At 39.9% G+C, this 23,105-nt stretch overlaps 3 non-coding genes across 3 annotated transcripts; 1 reads left to right on the forward strand and 2 right to left on the reverse strand.

Annotated features, from left to right (window-relative positions):
- Positions 1-7,548: 7,548 nt before the first annotated feature.
- On the reverse strand, positions 7,549-7,621 carry trnat-ugu (transfer RNA threonine (anticodon UGU)). The gene has a single exon. It is a non-coding gene; the product is annotated as a tRNA-Thr (tRNA).
- Positions 7,622-11,628: 4,007 nt separating this feature from the next.
- On the reverse strand, positions 11,629-11,701 carry trnat-agu (transfer RNA threonine (anticodon AGU)). The gene has a single exon. It is a non-coding gene; the product is annotated as a tRNA-Thr (tRNA).
- Positions 11,702-17,033: 5,332 nt separating this feature from the next.
- Positions 17,034-17,106, forward strand: trnaf-gaa (transfer RNA phenylalanine (anticodon GAA)). Its single transcript has one exon. It is a non-coding gene; the product is annotated as a tRNA-Phe (tRNA).
- The last annotated feature ends 5,999 nt before the right edge of the window (positions 17,107-23,105 follow it).

Consider the following 23,105-nt stretch of genomic DNA (forward strand, 5'->3'; position numbering starts at 1 on the left):
GCTGCTGTGACTGAATGCACAGCCTTAGACACAGCAGCCACACTGAGGCCATAGCCCTCCCCAATCATCTGCAGGAATCTCCCAGTGGCAGAGCTGTCAGAAGCTGGACTGCTGGCCTGAGGGAAAAGTTATGACAAGGAGCTCATTACAACTCTCCGCCTATGAGAGCTTCCAGACTGCAAAAAGTTGAAAACTGAATTTGAGAAGAAAATTACTTAATGCTAATGAAATTATCTTGCTGCATGGACGGATATTTTTACTTGATACCCCGCCTCTCACCCATAGTCAGCTGGGATAGGCTCCAGCTTGCCTGCGACCCTGTAGAACAGGATAAAGCGGCTAGAGATAATGAAATGAAATGGAAAGACATCTTAGAATAAGTTGATTGCAATCTAGAACTAGGTTTAATAATCTCAGAATTGGTGTCTTGTATTCTTCGAATAGGAAATGCTAGATTGTTTCAACTATTTTCAATATATTTTCACTGGCTAAGATATCATATTTTGCAGTGCAACGATAGGATTTCAGCTCTGGGTAGCCTGTACCTGTCTTGGATGGCTTCATCAATGTAGAGTTCCAGTGGATTGAGATGAAGTCTTATTTTTGCATTTCATGTATTTCTTTAGGGTAGCACGGTAGTGTAGAGGTTAGTGCTGTTGCCTCACAGCAAGAAGATCTGGGTTTGAGCCCCGTGGCTGGCAAGGGCCTTTCTTTGTGGAGTTTGCATGTTGTCTGTGTGGGTTTCCTGTGGGTGCTCTGGTTTCCCACAAAGACATGCAGGTTAGGTTAACTGGTGACTCTAAATTCAGTGTGAATGGTTGTCTGTGTCTATGTGTCAGCCCTGTGATGACCTGGTGAGTTATCCAGAGTGTATCCTGCCTTTCGCCCATAGTCAGCTGGGATAGACTCAAGCTTGCCTGTGACCCTGTAGAACAGGATAAAGTGACTAGAGATAATGAGATGAGATGTGTTTCTGTGACTGAGTTGCAGGATTCACTGGAATGCAGTCATGATTATTTGAACTGTTACCCACAATGCCAAATTAGATAATTGCTTGCCGAATTGAGTTAAATGTGATTAAAGTGTGACAATATCAATGAGATGTTATAATTCCGTAACATATTGAAATATATTCGTAATGTTTTCTGTAAGAGCGGCACGGTGGTGTAGTGGTTAGCGCTGTTGCCTCACAGCAAGAAGGTCCAGGTTCGAGCTCTGTGGCCGGCGAGGGCCTTTCTGTGCGGATTTTGCATGTTCTCCGGGTGCTCTGGTTTCCCCCACAGTCCAAAGACATGCAGGTTAGGTTAACTGGTGACTCTAAATTGACCGCAGGTGTGAATGGTTGTCTGTGTCTTTGTGTCAGCCCTGCGATGACCTGGCGACTTGTCCAGGGTGTACCCCGCCTTTTGCCTGTAGTCAGCTGGCTACGTAGGCTCCAGCTTGCCTGCAACCCTGTAGAACAGGATAAAGCGGCTACAGATAATGAGATGAGATGTTTTCTGTATATTTATTCCATAATTAACTCAATGTACTTGCAGTGTACAAGAAAACTAGTAGAAGACTGGCAGCAGATTCAACACCAGTTTCCCCTATTGATTGTGAGAGTCCCATGCGCATTCTGTCTATTTGGCTGTGAGGAGACGCTCTTTGTTGTGAAAGAGTGATCCAGGTCCATCCTCAGTTAAGAGCGAACTAAATTACTACTTTGGCTATGACGTTGTTCAGGAAAACCACATTAGGAATTATGGAATTATGGCAGGTAATAGTGATAAATGTGTTTTTCTTGAAAATAATTATTTCTTGATGAGGGATTTGATTTTCTCTGAATGAATTTATTTCAATTAAAGGTTTGATTTTTCGCATTTACTTCAGTGTGAGATGAAGTTACTTCACCAAATGGTGGAATTTTTTCTCACCCTTTTCACTAATCTTTACAAGGGGTGCCTATAATTGTGGAGGACACTGTATATGAGAGGGTGGAGTTACATCTGGAGACAGCAGAGACAATCTCAAATACACAACAATGACATTTATTTCTAAAGCTAGAGGTCTGAACTAAACACTCAGGATAACGATGTTACTCCTCTTCATGCTTTTATTCACCATTGCTGAAACTGGTAAGCCATAAATATATATATATATATATATATATCATCTCATTATCTCTAGCTGCTTTATCCTGTTCTACAGGGTCGCAGGCAAGCTGGAGCCTATCCCAGCTGACTACGGGCGAAAGGCGGGGTACACCCTGGACAAGTCGCCAGGTCATCACAGGGCTGACACATAGACACAGACAACCATTCACACCTACGGTCAATTTAGAGTCACCAGTTAACCTAACCTGCATGTCTTTGGACTGTGGGGGAAACCGGAGCACCCGGAGGAAACCCACGCGGACACGGAGAGAACATGCAAACTCCCCACAGAAAGGCCCTCGCCGGCCACAGGGCTCGAACCCGGACCTTCTTGCTGTGAGGCAACAGCGCTAACCACTACACCACCGTGCCCCTCCCTCTCTCTCTCTCTCTCTCTCTCTCTCTATATATATATATATAAAACGTGAAATTTTATGTTTTAAAGGTGTCATTGCATCATTTTTTTCATTAATTATGCGGTGGTCTCTAGTATGAATGAATCCCCTGTGAGCCAGTTTTGGCAAAAAAAAATGCTGTGGTGCTCCTGTTTCAGGCTGTTCTAGTTTGGTGGAGGAATGGGTGGGGAGAGAACGACAGGATTTCAGCTCTTACTCATTGTGGCAGCGGGGGCGTGGTCAAGCGCTGGTCTGTGACAGGAGGGCGGAGTCAGGGAAGGTAAGTGGCAGAATCACTACACCTGACGTCAATTATCCTGTGTTTGTGTGTGTCTTCCCAGTGACCGCGCCCTACTTAAAGAGGGAAAGCAGAGAGCAGAGGAGCTTCCCCCGAACCAGACGCCGGTTGTGTGTGTGGCTGTCTGTGTTTTCAAACCAAGTTAGACTAAAAAGTGTGACAATAAAACGGTTTATCAACCTGAGCTCTGTCCTGCCGTCTTCTGCGTCTTCTGACGCTCCCTCCAGTGGGTTATGGGCAAGGCCATGACTACTAATTTTTGAAGTGACGTAAGTTTGTAGGGCTTTTTCTGATTCGCTCGTTTTTCCATCTATTTTCTTTCATAGGCTAATCCAGGGAATGGGGGTAGAAGAACATTTTCACGTGCAGCATGCATATGCAACTCAGAGTGACCTATGGTATTTCAAAAAGAGCAAGTATTAAACAGTTTGTCATGGAATGACACCTTTAAAACAAACAAAAAGAACAATTATTTATTGATAAGTTTATTCATCGCGGAGCTCCATCCTGAAGACACACAGGGATCCCAGCTGTGTCCGTCCCCGCCCCTCGAGATTCTGATTGGCTGTTTGATTTTGGCCGGAACTAGAAGCGCGAGCACACCTACGTCACTTATTTTTGTCTGCAGATAATTTCGTGTTTATTGGGTTTTTCCACTGAGAGCAACTCAAACAGCGCAACACAATAATCATCACTTTACACACTTTAATACAAACTTTAAAAAGATGTCAAAGCAAGTGAACCAAGGAGAGAAAGATGAAGTCAAAGGGAGTTTTGCCAGAGGAAGAAAAGGAAAGAAGCAGTGAAAGAGCGAGAGAAAGGCGAAGAAATCTTTCACAAGAAAAGCCACAAGCAGAAAGAGGAAGAAAACGGGTAAAAAATGAATTAATATAAATGATGAGTTGTAGGAATTTAATTCTAAATAGTGATGCTGATTTTGAAATCACTGCGAAATTCTTCAGGATCTGACAAGTTGCCCAGAATCCACTTGCAACCCTGTCAAAATGGTTCAACCCACGAAACCCCTCTATCTGACCCAAGTGGTACAGTCCCTCAGTTTCCCCACCTAAACCCGGAAGTGCCAGAGTTTGATTGCCAGTGAGTAAAGTGAATATGGAAATGTCATCACAAAGTTTTACCCAATAAATGAGTGTTTTTCACAGCCAGTGTGTACATTTGCATTTCTTGATATTAGATAAAGTGAACACAGATGAGAGATGTAAATGACAATGAGCATTTTGAACGAGACATGACAAATAGGGTTGCCACCATTCAGAAATGAAAATAAGGGACGCCCACCACGGTTCCTTGGGGCCATGACCACCACGGGCACGACTCCCATGGGGTGGGGTGCCCGCAGCAGTGGTATGTTTTATTTTGTAGGTGTTTTTAGTAAAGGGGTGATCAAGAAGCAATTACTCATACTTAAGGCTTGAAATGCTTTATTGCCAATGCTGTAAAAATGTATAATGTACAAGTAGGCAACAATGAACTTTTAAAATATAATCTAAATATATTGAGAACTGGGCGGCACGGTGGTGTAGTGGTTAGCGCTGTCGCCTCACAGCAAGAAGGTCCGGGTTCGAGCCCCGTGGCCGGCGAGGGCCTTTCTGTGCGGAGTTTGCATGTTCTCCCCGTGTCCGTGTGGGTTTCCTCCGGGTGCTCCGGTTTCCCCCACAGTCCAAAGACATGCAGGTTAGGTTAACTGGTGACTCTAAATTAACCGTACTGTAGGTGTGAGTGTGAATGGTTGTCTGTGTCTATGTGTCAGCCCTGTGATGACCTGGCGACTTGTCCAGGGTGTACCCCGCCTTTCGTCTGTAGTCAGCTGGGATAGGCTCCAGCTTGCCTGCGACCCTGTAGAACAGGATAAAGCGGCTAGAGATAATGAGATGAGATATTGAGAACTTAATATCACTGTAAATGTAAGTGCATAACTGTTCTTGGTGTAGGGACTCTCTTTGTGAACCTTGGGGACATTTTTCCTTAGAGAGGAAAAAAGAGAACAAAAAACAACAAAAACACAACAAACGTATATCTGCTTATTCAAGAATGCAGAAAACAAGAAAGTGCAAAACATTACTCCTTCCCTCAACAGTCCTGAGTTCATCAGGAACTGTTGTGTTTCTCTTGTCTGTGGAGTAGACCAGATTTAACCTCCTAAGGCCCAAGCTGTTTTTTACATGTATTTTTTATTTCTCTTTGCTATTTGGGCTTATTCGAACCTGATTAGAATAAAAACTAAGCATCATCTTTTGATAAGATGTACTTTTAGAGAAAAAGTATGTCCACATATGTGGATTCTTGTTCCAAATTTCTAAAAAGTGCTGTCCACGCATGTGACCGCTAAGCCCTAGGAGGTTAAACAGTCAACAGATTAAATTGAACGGTATTTGTCTGCTGTCTGTCTTATGACTTGAAATGAAGTCATGTCATCCAAACAGTTAAAGTAAACCACACTAATAAAATAAAATTTTTAATCGAGGAAATGTATTTATTTATTTATTTATTTATTTGTTACTATTATACTGTGAATGCTGTGTGATGATAATAATAATAATAATAATAATAATAATAATGTTGTGTGTTTTCTGATTGTCAGTGAATGTGTATAGTACGGGCAAGTACGTGGTTGGATGAGAAAGCGAGGGGGCGGGGTGAGTGTGGAAGACAGGGGTCCTGTGTGTGAGTGAGTGAGGTGCTGAGATTTAGTGAGAGCTTGATTTGTGGATCAACTCTGTCATCCTTTTTAACACATCCATTCGGACGGATGAATGATCATTAATTCAAACAAACAATCAATCAAACAAACGACAATCATAACATAATGTCCCATACCGTATCACTCTCAGGAGATGATTGGGGTATAAAGAACTGTGACACTGACGCTTGTGTCTTCTGTGTTCTTACATATCTGCAGTGTTGCTCTCCCGACGAATGCTGTCTAATGTCAGACAGCCCACCGTCTGCCACTGAAAACACTCGCCGACAGACTTTACAGTTTGCTGTGTAGTCGTCTCCACTCACGCTGTCCAGCCAAGGATGTGCCTCTTCCCACTCACGTCTGTATTTTTGTAAGCGTTTACGCAGAGTGGAGGGGTTTGTGTCCTGGGTAGATCCCGCAACGGAGTATTTCCTGTTTTATTTTGTTCATTATTGTTAGATTTAGTTTTGATATGTGTGAGACAGACATGTGTATTGGACATTTATGAAAATATGGAACAAATCGCGTCTCGTATCGGTTCAATACGGGACACAAGATTTAATTGCCAAATAAAGGACGATTCTGTATTTTATGGGATGGGTGGCAACCCTGATGACAAACATTTGGTATCCAAAAAATGCTGCTCGGCCTTTCCCCGCTCTCCCCATAGCACAGTTAAATGCATGAGAATGAAGTGATGGCAAACAGTGATTTAATGCTGAGCATGGCTTATGAAACCAGTTATACTGATCAATTCAAACAGTATGGACAAAGAAAGAAAACAGCAATACACTAGCAACAGGTCAGCTGATGGTAAAGTGGTGGCAAAAGGCTGCCTGCGCACTGCGCATGCTCTGTTAGCTTAGCTTTAATATCGCCTGCACGGTTTGGCTCCTGTTGCAACTTGGCCCATGAGGGGAAACATTTCAACCAAAGACCTTGAAAACTTTATATATTTTGCTTACTTTTCGGTGAAATTTGCCATTCTGCATTCAAAATAAGAAAGCATGTCACCTATGATTTTGGTGTAGAGCAGAGGAAAAACCTGGGTGGGGGAGGGGTGGTTTCTGTCCCGCTCAATCCACAGAAATGACGTCAGAGAGCAGATTATCTCACGAGCGCAGTGAGTTTCTAAGATGGACACAGTGCCAAAGATGAAAATGACAAACTCCAGATGTGTCGTGTTCTGTGACAGACGGCTGACTGGCTGTATTGGAACTGTTAGAGAGCAGCAAGTCGTGTGGATTCGTCATTCTAAATGACATGCTTTGCAGGCTGCTTTAGAACATCCCCACACCAACACTAGCTCTATCGGTATTTACTCACCACGGAAATCAGTTTAACCTTTAACTGAACCACACTCCAATCTGTAATTAAAATTTAAATCTTCATATTAGTGGAGCTCCTTCGGCCCATGTGAGCGGAGCCCCATAGGCATAGAGTGTGGAGACATAAAGAAACCCATCGAGTTGTTTTCTGATGGTTTCGGTCCTGTGTGTGCATGCCTGCCACCACAGGAAACCCAACAACTAGTGAAGTAGAGTAGTAGTCGGGACAGTATAGTAGTGAGTAACTTGTCACTGTTGTCGCCTGACGTTTTGTGCAACATAAGGAAACAGTATAGTAACTATAACGGTAAAGAAATAAAACAAAAGAGGCAGGCTATGATATAAGAAACTTCTACAAACCAGATGGGAGCTCCACTTTTAGGCAGTGCCTCAATCTATATATTAGTCTTAATTTGAAGTCTTTTTTTGTTGACGTTATCATCTGTGCATTGATGGTGACTTGAGTGCAAAGTATTTTGCAGAAATTGCACACCAAGGACACCCTCAGGTCCTCAATCTCATTCAGAGTAATCTCACTGATCTTTAGACTGTCCATATGGGGCCATTCTCACCAGCAGAAAGTGGTCTTCAGGTGGTGAGAAATCATGAGGAGCACTTTCTGGTGTCAGTGTTCTCAATATCCCCTCTTTTGTCTGGATCATCTTTTTACCTTAGAAGTATCCCTTACAGGCCCCAGTGAGAATTGAACTCACAACCCCTGGTTTACAAGACCAGTGCTCTCACCACTGAGCTATGGAGCCTTAATTCGTTCACAGCTGCTGAAGCTTGGGGCCACAGCAGAATCTTGAAGCCCCTGCACCGATCCTCAAAACAGCCCACAGAAATTGGCGTCACGTCACTCACAACTTTAGTTCTTAGCTGCAGTTAGCTTCTGTTTACTATTTGCCTCACAAAAAAAGACACACATTTTAAATTATGTGGTGGGCCAATCGTAGAATGGGCTGTGGACTGTACATTCTGGCTACTTTCTCATCTGAGCTAACAAAAACACTGGACAGGCCAAGCCCTCAAGAGACGAACCATAAGCACCATGAGTGACCTCCTGATCTTCAAGCTCTTCATGTGGGGTCATCCTCAGCAGCAGCCAATGGTTTTCAGGTGATGAGAACTCCAACCAAAAAAAAATCCAAACAGTATTTTTGGTTGCATGTCTGTGAAGATTCTCAGTCATCCAGGTCATAGTAAACTGTGGGTGGTAAAAGAGAGCAACTGGACTTGCTTGATGATTCTTGAAGATGTTTCACCTCTCATCTGAATACTTCTTCTGTCTTAGAAGCCTTTCGGATGAGAGGTGAAACGTCTTCAAGAATCCTCAAGCAAGTCCTTTTGCTCTCTTTTACCATCCACAGTATTTTTGGTTCTTTTTTTTAATCCTCCGCCCAAACGAAGTTTGGTGGGGGATATAGAAACGGGTTTCATCTGGTCATGTTTTCATTTCCAGGCCATATCTTTAAAACTACTGAAGATATTTTCATGAAAATTTGTATAAGTATCAAGCAACTTGTGAACTGCTGCGTTTTGCTATTTTGGATTTTTGGAAAAAATTAATTTTCAAATTTTTACATAAAAAATTGATTTTCAATTAGTTCCTAAGAACAATGTTCATTTCCGGAGCATAAATCCCAAACTATTCATGATACAGATTTGAAACTTGGAATGTATGTTAACAAGATAATGTATTCGTGCCGTTTGATTCTAAGAAATGTGAGAAATTAACATTTTTAGCTCACCTGGACCAAAGCTCCGGTGGGTTTATGCCATGGGCTGCTGAGGTCAGTGTAAAGAGGTAGGGTTGGTTTCCTGCAGCAGAACTTGAAAAATGTGACAAATAATATCTTGAAACTTGGTATATAGTTGGCATATAGGGTGGGGGATATAGATGACTGTCTTCTTGTCGTTTTTAACTTGTAATTTTCTTAACCTCATGCTTTTTCCGTGTACATCTCATGGAGTTCTTGTCCTGAGTTTCCTAGAGCTAAAAGTTGGAACTGTGTAACCAGGAACTTACAAATATTTGCAGCATGATAAGAATCCTTTAGAGTTTTAATTGAAGTCTTTTGTTTAAGATGTCAAAGGCTAGGGGCGGCATGGTGGTGTAGTGGTTAATGCTGTCGCCTCACAATAAGAAGGTCCAGGTTCTAGCCCCGTGGGCCGGCGAGGGCCTTTCTGTGCGGAGTTTGCATGTTGTCCATGTGGGTTTCCTCCGGGTGCTCCGGTTTCCCCCACAGTCCAAAGACATGCAGGTTAGGTTAACTGGTGACCATAGGTGTGAGTGTGCATGGTTGTCTATGTGTCAGCCCTGTGATGACCTGGCGACTTGTCCAGGGTGTACCCCGCCTTTCGCCCGTAGTCAGCTGGGATAGGCTCCAGCTTGCCTGCGACCCTGTAGAAGGATAAAGCGGCTACAGATAATGAGATGAGATGTCAAAGGCTCACTGATAGATACTTGAGTGCAACATGTTTTGAAGAAACTTTATAGTCAGGGAGCATATGTAACCTACTTTGCAAAATTTGCCAAGTCTGGTTTCTCAGTATTAACCCTTTATTTACATCCCAAACAAATTATTTTTACTTGTTGTAATGTCAGCAATCACCATTTTCACCAAAAAAAGGAAACGCTAAATATCGCATGTAAAAACGTAAAAAAAAACCCAACCATATATCCGTATCACTTAAGTCCATTATAACATCTGTATTTTTTTTAAATTACCCATTTACTAACTTTATATGAATAGAAATCATATATTTACATGATATTATCAAGTTAAGTTTAAAATGAGACATTTAAGTACATAGAGAACTTAAAAAAGCCAGAAATATTTTACACTATTGCTACAGAACTTGAGAATATTTATAGCTTATCTACACTGTAAAAAATGTCCGTAGAATTAACAGTGAATTTATGTAAAATCATGACATAAAAAAGCTGTAAATACAAAAACAATGAAGCAGTGTGTAATTTACATCAATATACTGTAAAACTCCTAACCAAATAGCACTGTTAATTTAACAGTAAGAATATGTTGAATTGATCATATTTTTTTGTAGAATTTACAAATTGTTGTAGTTTAAACACAGACAAACTGTAATACTAAAACAGAATGTGATAGTTAAAATTACATCATTGCCCTGTTAAAAAAATAAAAAAAATGTCAGTAGAGGCTCTCCGGCACATTTCGTAAAACTCTAAATCAAATAAAATATCTGTCTAGTAGATCATTGCTTGTAACCATCATACACTGAATCCCGGTGAAATGTTAATACAATCATTGTTTATTGTACAATGAATATCCGTAAAATTAACAGTTATGTATTGATTATTGTACATTGAATACCTGTAAAATTTACATTTAGTTATCATTAATTGTACATGGAATCCCAATGAAATGTACAAGTTATTCTGTAATGTTGTTTACATTTCACTGTATTTTTAACAGGATTATTCTGGCAACCACAGCTGCCAGTATTTTTCGGTAAAAACAACGGATTTTTTTTTACAGTGTACATTCCAGAACTCAGCTCACAATCTCTCATTTTAGAAATTTCTGTGAGACATTTATTACTAAGCTGCTCCCTGTTTTTATTTTATTTTTTATTTTTTTTAATGTCCAAACTACATCAAGAAGTAACACTTTGCCTAAGGATTCAAACACAAAACACTGAGATAAAAGCAGTTATTGGTAACACATATTATGACCAGAACAGCCACTGGACTATTTTCAAAAGTAAACAATGTCACTTTCACAACTAGACAATGTCAGTTTCCTCTGTATCTGCTGGACTGTCTGTTGTTCTGTATGGAGAGTGCATGGACAGATAAGCATCAGACATCAGACATTTCAGTACCTCTATAACTAACAGGTTCACTAGTTATCTACAATTTGTAAGAAAGTGTTATATTCTTAATTATGGCAGACATCTGAGACAAGCATGCAAATGTACAGATAGGCAAAGATAGACACACAAAGAAGCGACTAACTTGCTGAAATATTTTTGCAACAAATCTCACAGTTATGGGACCCCAACAGAAAATCAGTCACCTTGTTAAACACTTTTTTCATCAATCTTGAAACAAACATACATTTAGATAAAGAATCTATAGAGTAACAAACTCCGAAAAGCAGAAAGTTATGTCAGTTGAATTGACTGAGCAGCACACCACCTCTGAGGTTCCAACTGATCCCACTCAGTAGTTTAGGTCCTTTTAGGGTTAAATGGGTATCTAATGTATGAACCCTGCTTTTGACTTGAGTAAAAAGGTTGTGTGCCACAAATAACACCTATTATGGATACAATAATTGCATATTAATGATGTAATACTTTTATACCAATTTCCTATATGTGGTTTCAGGGCTCTTTTTATGCGCAAAATTCCCCTGCATAATTAACTATGAAACAGCAGCCTACAAACATTACAACAAGCCCAGATTTATGAATTCATATCTGAACTTGTATATTATTACCAAAAACAAGACTTGGTAAATTTTGCAAAGTAGCCAAATACCACCTGACAATGGGCATTGATGGAGACTTGAGGGCAAAGTGCTTTGCAGAAATTACACACCAAAGACAACTTCAGATCCTCAGCAGTCTCACTGATCTTCAAACTGTCTACATGAGGCCCTTCTGACCAGCAGAAAGCAGTCTTCAGGTGATGGGAAATCATGAGCAGCACTTTCTGGTGTCAGTGTTCACAATATCCCCTCTTTTACCTAGATCATCCTTCCACCTTCAAAGCATTCCTTGCAGGCCCCAGTGAGAATTGAACTCACAACCCCTGGTTTACTAGATCAGTGCTCTCACCACTGAGCTATGGAGCCTTAACTCTTTCACAGCTGCTGAAGCTTGGGGCCACAGCAGAACCTTGAAGCCCCTGCACTGGGGTTATGACTGTGAAAGTGTTTGCAAAATTTCTACTTTCCTGATGTTGCATTTGGTGAACTTTTACTCATATATTACTTTTTTGAAGTTATTTTTATTGGGTCATGCAAAAACCTCCCGCACCCAACATCACCTCACTTTTGATAAATACATGTATATTAAAGAAATAAATCATGATTATAAAATAAATTCATTGAAAGATGTGTAAAGTACTTTTATATAACAATAAATTGCTTAGCAATTGTTGTAATAATAATTATAATTGTTAATTAAGTATTAATTAACAATTATAATTAATATTACAACAATTGTTAAGCAATTTATTGTTATATAAAAGTACTTTACACATCTTTCAATGAATGTATTTTATAATCATAATTACTATTTGCCTCACAAAAAAAGGACACACATTTTAAATAATGCAGTGTGTCAATGGACTGTACATTCTGGCTACTTTCTCAAGTATTTTTCAAATTTTTACATAAAAAATAGATTTTGACTTAGTTTCTAAGAGCAATGTTTGTTTCTGGAGCATATATCCAAAACTATTCATGATACAGATTTGAAACTTGGTATACATATTAACAAGGTGATAGAGATGTGCCTTTTCATACAAAGAAATTTGAGAAATTTAAATTTTTCATGTTTCCATGGAAACAATTTCAGACTAAGTCTGAGGTTTTGGTTCCAGAGCAGAACATGAAAACTATGAGTGGTATGGTCTTGAAAGTTGGCATGTACCTATCTCTGAGTAGTTTGCCATGATCGTATAGTGGTTAGTACTCTGCATTGTGGCCGCAGCAACCCCGGTTCAAATCCGGGTCATGGCAAGAAAAAAAAAAGCTAACTGAGTAGGTATAATTTTGGGTGGCATGGTGGTGTAAATGGTTAGCATGGTTGCCTCACAGCAAGAAGGTTCTAGGTTTGCTGCCAGAGGGGGCCTTTCTGTATGGAGTTTGCATGCTCTCCCTGTGTCTGGGTGCTCTGGTTTCCCCCACAGTTCAAAGACATGCGATTAGGTTAACCCTTTGGTGACTGACCCCTTGAAAATCATTCCTCCATATTACTTGAATAATATTACACCTTTGAGAATAACTTGATTATGTTCAATCATTTAGCTTTAAAATGATGGGTTACTTATATGATTTGGATAAGTCAATGGTGAGTTATGATGTTTTTATCTAATGTAGTTGAAAACAGGCGATTTTGGGGCAGTCACCAAAGGGTTAATATGGGATGGCCTTGAGCGAGGCACCTAACTCCCAACTGCTCCCCGGGCACTGTTAGCATGGCTGCCCACTGCTCTAGGTATGCGTGTGTGGGTTAAATGCAGAGAGGAAATTTCACAAGTGTGTGATGAATAAAGTTGTGCTTTCTTTTCTTTATGTGTTGATTAAGTAATGTATATGTGCCTTTTGATACTAAGAAATGTGAGAAATTTTAATTTTTAGCTCACCTGGACCAAAGGTCTGGTGAGCTTATGCCATGGGCTGCTGAGGTCAGTATAAAGAGGTAGGGTTGGTTTCCTGCAGCAGAATTTGAAAAATGTGACAAATAATATCTTGAAACTTGGTATATAGTTGGTATATAGGGTGAGGGATATAGATGACTCTGTCTTCTTTTCTTTTTTAACTTGTAATTTTCTCAACCTCATGCTTTTTCCATGTACATCTCATGGAGTTCTTGTCCCGAGTTTCCTAGTGCTATGTAACCAGGAACTTACAAATATTTACAGCATTATAAGAATCCTTTAGAGCTTTAATTGAAGTATTTTTGTTGGTGTCAAAGGCTTGATGATAGAGACTTAAGTGTAACATGTTTTGAAGAAACTTCTCCTTCCTCAGCAGCAAGAACTCACAAGCACCACTTCTCTCAGGTCCCAATATTTTTAGATCAGAACCTGAGACGGAATCTTTCTCCCTTCAGGTCTGTCAAAGGCCCCAATGAGGATTGAAGGAGGAAATAAGAAACACAAATAAATAAAACACCCAGTTTCTTTCTCTCTCTCTGTGCAACCTTCACTCGATCCAGCAAACTTCACACACAAAATGCATCACACCTCTTAAGGCCTAATGGCTTGGTGGCATCTTTCATAATATTACAAAGAGCAGCAGCTGGTTTATTGTTTCACCTCAATGAAATAACAGGCTTCATTATTACAAAGTCAATAGATCAATCACATAATAATAATAATAATAATAACTTGTCATACTAAATTATTTGTCATGATTTATACTTATTTACAGCAATTTCAAATCAGGCTAAATCTCCTAATGCAGCAAAACCACTTATAAAACAAATATAACAGGGAATTTAAACATTTTATAATGTATTGATTAGATTATATTTTTGCAGATTAGAAAAACTGATTTTTCATAATTATATGAATTCTGCTGACAGTTGGAGTTGAAGACAGGTTCCCCATGTGAGGTTGAATGTAAAGCCAGGATGCTTCAGTAAGAATCAACAATCTGTCAGTAACAATGGTGACACTGTCATGTGGTGCTGTGGGCTGGAGCTTCATGAACCTTTATGATGTGAACATATCATAGTACAGAAAGAATACTTTCACTCAGCTGAGACCATTCATCATGTTCACTGTTATATTCATGTGTCTGTGGCTTTCACTCGGTGAGTTAACTTTGACTTTTTTTTGTCACTGCAGAAATATTAAGTGTTGAATTAGTGATTTATTCTTCTGTGTGGTGGGAAGAAAAATGAGAATGTGCATGTTCTCTTCTCCATGACAGGTGACTCCATGGCAGCTTCAATAAAGCCACTTTTCACACATACAGTTATAGATGAAGGCAGTGATGTTATTCTGTCCTGCAGCTACAAATCAAGTGATACAGGAAACTACCTGCACTGGTACAGACAAAATCTAAACTGGAGTTCCTTCTTTTTATATCCCAAAGTGGACATAAAAGTGACTCAATCCCACCACATCTCTCCGCTGAAGTTGATGAAAAGAATAAAAAAGTGGATCTGCTCATCTCCTCTGCTGCTGTATCAGACTCTGCACTATACTACTGTGCTCTGCAGCCCACAGTGACAGGAAATCCAACTGCACTGTACAAAAACTTTCACACAGTTATATTATTCTGAAGGCTGATCAACTGCTAAGGTTACACAATTCCAGATGATATAATATCAATGATATAATCAGTTAAAAATAAATAAATGGATGGTTTGAGAGGTCAATAAAAATATACACTCACCTGCCAGTGTAATCGGAACTTGTTCTTGATTTGAAGATTCCTGCTCTTGGCTGCAGGAGTGGAACCCAGTGTGGTCTTCTGCTGTTGATTGCTGAGCTCCTTTTCTGCTCACCATGGTTGTAAAGAGTTGCTGTGAGTTGCTATATCCTTGCTAAAAGCACTAAACAAGTTTTCAATAAGTTCATATACATCCCACTTTCTAAAGTCAAGATCCTGCAGAGTCTGAATTTTACAATAATTTTTGTGTGTTAGCTTTTTGTAATCCACAGTGATTTTACACAGTGAGGTGTGTTTTAGTGAAATGAAGTCAATATTGAGAATTTCTGATATATATTAGCCTGCTGGATACACAGTACAACTATTACACATAATCTTATACCTTTTATATATTTACTTAAAAATGAGAAAATTGTCATGCTTGTGTGCAATCTACTTTCAGTGTTTCCTCTTTTTATAATAAACTGTTTATTTGTGAATTATTCTTAAATGCTTCAATATGTCTCAAGGCTTGTAAAAATATTTCTGCAAACAAAGACTAAACAATGAGAGAAAATCTTTCAGCAACATTGGTAACAGCCGAACATTGGCACCAGTTACCAGTTCTGTTCATACGAACTTTCATTTCTGAGAGGATCCATAAGCAATACTCTTCTTTAACATAATGAGAGCATGAAAACTGATTCCATCATTGTCTTGATTGTTGGATTTTAAGTCATCCTTTTAATGTACTTCTTATGTTTAATGACAGTTTTTCAATGAAAAATACTGTTTCACAAAAATGTTCAGTGATTCCTTGATGACTTCTGTTAAAAGTGAGTTTGGATATTTGGGGTTTATATCCTTTTTTCAGTTTTTTTTTACACAATCTGTTTTTTTATACCAACACAAAAGCTATACAGTACAACAAAACAAAACAAAGACAACAGTGCACAAACAATGAACACAAGATGTGCAATGAACCAAATGAATAGGTAGATTTTCAAAAGTGCAAATTAAATCATTATGTGATTTATACAGTATCAGTGATTTCTATCATTTTTTTCTATTACCATTTTCTACACCGCAGAACAATACTGGAGACACCAAAACTTAAAAAAAAAAACATATGGAACACACACAGAACTATGTGACATACAAAAAAGTTTAAAAAAAAATTCCCACAGGAATGACAGACCGCATAAGAAACAAGGGGATACAAAAATTAGAACAACAGGGACAATAGAAAGAAAAGATCAATGACAAAACCTACACAACACCTACACAATGATCACAATACAAAAGAACAGTAAAAGATAGTGCAAAAACCCCACCATCCCACCAGCCACCAGCGAAGCAGGCAGGGGCCCGATACAGACACAGCAACCACCGATGGGTCACATCACCGCCCCCAGGACCCCAGACAGACCAAACACAGGGCAGCAAACGGGAGAGTAGAGCCAACACCAGTGTGCAGCTTTGTGCTCGAACTGCACTGCAATGACCTCATGCCATCTCTCCTGCACATCAAATGTGTGTGTGTGTGTGTGTGTGAGAGAGAGAGAGAGACAAAGATTTTGATTATATAATCAAAATCTCCCTATTCTTTATTCAGTTTTTTATTTCACAATCTATTTTATACACTACACACAGATCAAAACCTCTCTCTCTCTCTCTGTGTGTGCATGTGTGCACTTATAAGGGAGATCGTTATCCACTTGACACTGTGGATAACAGTTGAAATAATCAAGACTGCATGATTGGGGGGTAACAGTGAAATGAGCGAGCACAGAGAACACATTTACCTCATTATTTAGCTTATTATTTGCTCATTCTTTCATATGAACATTTGTTCATTTAATTAAAAACATGCTTGGAATAAAATTGCCAACAACATAAAAGAGTTTCATTAATTAATTACCACATTACATATGTCATGCTTCCAGATGATACTATCTATTATTTTAAACACTTTATATTTCATTAGATTTTGGTTCAAAAGGAACACCATGTGACCTTACCGATTGGATTTAGCAACTACTCATGTTTATATTGGCTCAGATGGTGGCATGATCTTGCTGAAATAGCTCAGTAGGGAGAGCGTTAGACTGAAGATCTAAAGGTCCCTGGTTCAATCCTGGGTTTTGGCCCTGTGACACACTCAACTGTGACACACTTAAAAGGTGTGTCGTTCAAGTGTAGCTGATGAAAAAAAGCAGAACTTTGATCCATTGTAGCCCAAAATCAGAAGGACACTTGCAGAATGAATGGGTTTGATTTGTACCAACAAAGAGAGGTAACTTCAAGCTGACTGGACAGTTTGGTGTCTGCTCCATACATTTTGCAAAAGATAAATTTGTGAGGCAGATTCACATAGAAGGATTTGATTGATGTCTGGTACGCGGAGCAGTTCCTACAATCTGGAAACAAAAGTCAGAAGCACCATCCCAAAGAGCTCACCGCACAGGAAGGGTCAAGCTTGCATTTAACCTGTTGCTTGAATTTATGAGTTGTCCATCGGCGTTGCCAGACCCATTTTACTGGGTTACATGCCCCAGTATATATCTGCTGTGATCCAGTAAAATTTCCTGATCACATTTCAGAAACAGTAATGTATTTGGCACTGCGGAATAACCGTACACTGTAAAAAATTGCAGCCTCATTTAGTTATGTCCACTTACTACCTCTCTTTAACACAAAGAGCCCTGATAATTTTTGGATTTTGAACTCAACTTTATGAGTTTTAGAAAGTAAAACTTATTGCTATCCATTGTGTTGACTATTTGAGAATTTTGCAGATTTGTATGTGTTGATTGAACTTGGGTTTGTATGTCATCAGTTGAAAAAAAGGAGAGGAAAAAAGGCGGGAAATTAAAACTTATTCATTTTGTTGACTATTTGGGAATTTGTCAGATCTGATTGAACTTGGGTTTGTAAGTCATCAGTTGGAAAAAAGGAGAGGAAAAATAAGGCGGGAATGGGGGATGGGAGCTACAGAAAAAAACAACTGTTTGCAGTGTCTTTAAGGCAACATTGAAGAATGGGAATACATTGCAGATAAGTCATATTTTGAATTCTATCCAAAATATACACATTTTGCAGTAAACAAGAAGGGACTTCTTCCACCGGCGGAAGAAGACTATTTCCCTAACAATGGCCTGTTAAAATAAGCGGAGCAATACAACACTGTCTGTACTGAGTGCAACTGGAAAACCGGATTGTCGAGAGACTCGTGAGTTTTTCATGCAGCATCAGTGCCAGGTGAGTTTAATAATCTTTAATTCACTATTTTTCCATTAACCGTCGGTGCAGTAATGTAATAACAGTAACTAGGTTGTGTTTTTTAATAGCAGGGAAAAGCTAAATTCAAGCCTTTGATTATAAGCTAATGGCTTGGTGGCATCTTTCATAATATTACCAAGAGCAGCAGCTGGTTTGTTCCTCACCTCAGGCTTCATTATTACTAGTAATAATAGCTTTTATACTAAATTATTTATCATGACTTATTCACAGCAATTTCTGATAAGGCTAAAGTCCCTAATGCAGCAAAACCACTTTTAAAACAAATGCAACATGAAATTTAAAAATTTAATGATTTATTTATTCAATTACGATATATTTTTACAGACCAGAATGATTGAGTTTTCATAATTATATGAATTCTGCTGACAGTCGGAGTTGAAGACAGTGTGGGTGCAATCAGTTAATTATTGAAATTAAGTGATCAATCTCATTAAATCAGTCTCATTAAATTTGAAGGTTAATAATTAAAATGAATCAATCCCATTGAATCGTTTACTTTGACTCCTTTGAATTGAATCATACCATAGAATCAGTCTCATTTGAAGTGAATCATTCAGTGAATCGTTCAATGAATCATTTAGTGAATCATATAGTGAATTGTTCAATGAATCATTTAGTGAATCATATAGTGAATCGTTCAATGAATAATTTAGTGAATCATTTAGTGAATCATACCATTAATCCTGGTGCTTAATAATAAATTACCAAACAGCTAAATTATGGTATATTTCCAAATTATTATGATCACTTACCATATTACATAACTTATATGCACCTTTTTGAATTCTTTGAGAGATTGGGGACTTCAGATATTGTTCACACAAATAAACACAGTTTGTTTAATAAATGAATTTATTATACAAAGATAAAAATAATAAATCAATATATACAAGTAGTGAGGTGTGTGTGTGTGTGTGTGTGTGTGTGTGTATGGCCTAGCTTGTTGCTAGCTAAAACAAAGGAATGTTATCTAAATAGAACAAAGGATTAGCTCTGTTGCTAACGTGTGCTTGTGTGTGTGTGAAGGACTTGACCATGTGTTTAGCCTTGTGTAGCTAACTACACATGGTGGAGGCCTAGATTAGCCTTGTGTTGCTAGTGTATTTGTGAAAGGCCCTATGGCCTAGCTAAAGTGTGTTTGTTAGGCCTGGTGAGGCCTACTGAGCACGAGGTAGCTAAAGACAAAGGGAAGCTATCTAAAGTGTATCAGGCCTGGTCAGGCCTGTTGAGCACGTGTTTTCTCAGTAACAAAAAGATTCCACACATAACATTACCAAACTCACTGAAACCTTGATAAGGTCAAAATGTATGATAAGGAAATTAGTGTTAGTCAGAATAAGAGAGAGAGAAGGAGCATGCACAGCCTATCAAACAATTGAGAGAACATAGAACCAAAATAAATCAACACGCTGCGTGTTTAACAGTGTAACAGATCAACCTGGGTTTAAATTCACACTATTTCAAATAAAAGCAAATTCCTAAGACTATCTTAATTATGCCCAAATGCCAAAATCTTACTTAATCCTGCCTTTAGCAAGATATGAAGAACTATTCACCGTTGCAGAGCTTCGCTGTTCATGAAGCACGTGAGCCGCCCGTGTAGAAAGTGCAGAGTCTTCTTGGGTCCGGCAGAGCACTTGGGTGGTTCCCGTGGAAAGCAGAGGACTCTTGGTCCGAACTTCAGCGTTCGTGAGGAAAAGTCTCTGATCAGAATAAGATGCACAGCGCTTGTGAGTTAAAAAGGATTCAATCGCTTCATAACTTTTAACTGCCTGGGCTGCAGTCGTGACGTCACTTCTAATACGCATAAACCGGTTGTAACTCAGGTTGAGTTTAAAGATCGCGCTATTCTGGACTTTTACCTTGGCCAGTGGTTAGGCACAGAACGCGCTGGATGGTGAATCTTGCAAGAAAGAAGTGTTCGGGTTTGAGAGCATTTCTTTATGCGTCCAGACTCCTCGGAAACCGGACGCGAGAGACAAAATGGTGGAGCTTCCGCTTGGACTTATGCGCGCATGGCGGACTGACGTAGATGATCCCACCCACGCGTGATGTAGGTCACGCGGAAGTTGCCTGGGAATTGTAGTTCTGACACAAGATGGCGGCATGATACCTACAACAGGTTCCCCATGTGAGGCTGAATGTAAAGCCAGTAAGAGCTTCAGTAAGAATCAACAATCTGTCAGTAACAATGGTGACACTGTCATGTGGTGCTGTGGGCTGGAGTTTCATGAACCTTTATGATGTGAATATGTCATAGTACAGAAAGAATACTTTCACTCAGCTGAGACCATTCATCATGTTCACTGTTATATTCATGTGTCTGTGGCTTTCACTCGGTGAGTTAACTTTGACTTTTCGTTATTGCAGAAATATTAAGCATTGAATTAGTGATTTATTCATCTGTGTGGTGGGAAGAAAAATCAGAATGTATGTGCATGTTCTCTTCTTTATGACAGGTGACTCCATGGCAGCTTCAATCAAGCCACTTTTTACTCATACAATTATAGATGAAGACAGTGATGTTACTCTGTCCTGCAACTACGAAGCAAGTGGTAAAGGAAACTACCTGCACTGGTACAGACAATATCCAAAATCTAAACCTGACTTCGTTCTTTATATATCACAAAGTGGATATAAAAGTGACTCAATCCCACCACGTCTCTCTGCTGAAGTTGATGAAAAGAATAACCAAGTGGATCTGCTCATCTCCTCTGCTGCTGTATCAGACTCTGCACTATACTACTGTGCTCTGCAGCCCACATCACATCTCTCTAGCCGCTTTATCCTTCTACAGGGTCGCAGGCAAGCTGGAGCCTATCCCAGCTGACTACGGGCGAAAGGCGGGGTACACCCTGGACAAGTCGCCAGGTCATCACAGGGCTGACACATAGACACAGACAACCATTCACACTCACATTCACACCTACGGTCAATTTAGAGCCACCAGTTAACCTAACCTGCATGTCTTTGGACTGTGGGGGAAACCGGAGCACCCAGACACGGGGAGAACATGCAAACTCCACACAGAAAGGCCCTCGCCGGACCCGGGGTTCGAACCCAGGACCTTCTTGCTGTGAGGCGATGTACACTACACCACCGTGCCGCCGCTCTGCAGCCCACAGTGACAGGAAATCCAACTGCACTGTACAAAAACTTTCACACAGTTATGTTATACTGAAGGCTGATCACTTGTCAAAGTTACATAATTCCAGATGATATAATATCAATGATATAATGAGTTAAAATAAATAAATTGGGCGTTAGATCAGTCAATAAAATCTATATTCAGTGTGTCTTGGCTTGGGGCGGCACGGTGGTGTAGTGGTTAACGCTGTCGCCTCACAGCAAGAAGGTCTGTGTTTGAGCCCCGTAGCTGGCAAGGGCCTTTCTGTGCGGAGTTTGCATGTTCTCCCTGTGTCCGCATGGGTTTCCTCCAGGTGCTCCGGTTTCCCCCACAGTCCAACGACATGCAGGTTAGGTTAACTGATAACTCTAAATTGACCGTAGGTGTGAGTGTGAATGGTTGTCTGTGTCTATGTGTCAGCCCTGTGATAACCTGGCGACTTGTCCAGGGTGTACCCCGTCTTTCGCCCGTAGTCAGCTGGGATAGGCTCCAGCTTGCCTGCGACCCTGTAGAACAGGATAAAGCGGCTAGAAATAATGAGATGAGGTGTCTTGGCTCTGTCTCCTGCTCCAGATCTATGTTCACACTCAGGATCACACTTTTTGGTTGCTAAGTACAATGATTTCGTAGATTTTTGTTATTGTTGTCAATGGCTTCATAATATATTCAAAACACACACACACACAAATACTTTCAAGACTCATAATGGCCATTTTAGTCTTGCCTTGCCTGACCATAGTTTTCATTGATATCACTGTTTAAAGATCGTGATGGCCAAATGAGACTTCGAAGCGCATATCAAGAATAAGGGAGCAGATGAAGCCCCGCTTTGAGGCTTTGTATCGTTGAGCAGAAAACCACATGACCCATGATAAACAAGGCCTCGGTTGTGATTCACTAAAAAGTTCATTACTCAGACTCTCATTCAGCAGACTTCACTTGCGACCTACTGCTAAGAGAAATGTACAGCATGTTTAATTTCTACCTCGCGTCAATGTTCTGCCACTTTACATTATTCTTTGCATGTACAGTAATTTGCACAATGTTCCATTTTAAAATAACTTATGTCATCAGATTTTATTTGCTTGTTTGTTTTACTTATTTGCCCATATGTTATTTGATGTTGACCCTCTGTCTCTCTCTTACACACACACACACACACACACACACACTTTGTGTCTTTCTATGGATTAATGATCAGTATAATTTTGTCTGCACAATAAAAAGGTGTACATAAACGGAGTAAGCTTTGTGTCCAGTGCTTGTGTGATGGGACTGTGAGTGCTACTGCAGCCGTGCAGTGCACAGAGTAACTTTTAGGGGAACCTTTATTGATTATTGTTGAGGAACAGATTTTTTTTCACTGTGTTTGGATTGAGGTGATTCCTTTTCTTCGAAATTCCCTCCCCAGCCTCACGTGGTTCCCTCACGTGGTTTTCTTCTGAACGATCCATGCCTCGAGGCGGGGCTTCATCTGCCACACCCCCTTATACTCGACACGCGCTTCGGAGCCTCGGCTTCAGACGGCCATCACTACCGACCAATAATTGCTGATTATTGTCTGTCTGTGTTTTGTCACAGCATTAAATCATAATGTATTTTGTGTGTGTGAGCAGTCTAAGGACAGTTCCCCTAGCCTGGCTAACGCGACTTCAAAGCTCTGCGAGCATTTGGTCTGGCCAAGCTATTAAGCCAAACCGTTTCCCAGAGCCCGTGGTT

This window comes from Neoarius graeffei, chromosome 1 (genome assembly GCF_027579695.1).
Source record: "Neoarius graeffei isolate fNeoGra1 chromosome 1, fNeoGra1.pri, whole genome shotgun sequence".
Classification (NCBI taxonomy): Eukaryota; Metazoa; Chordata; class Actinopteri; order Siluriformes; family Ariidae; genus Neoarius; species Neoarius graeffei.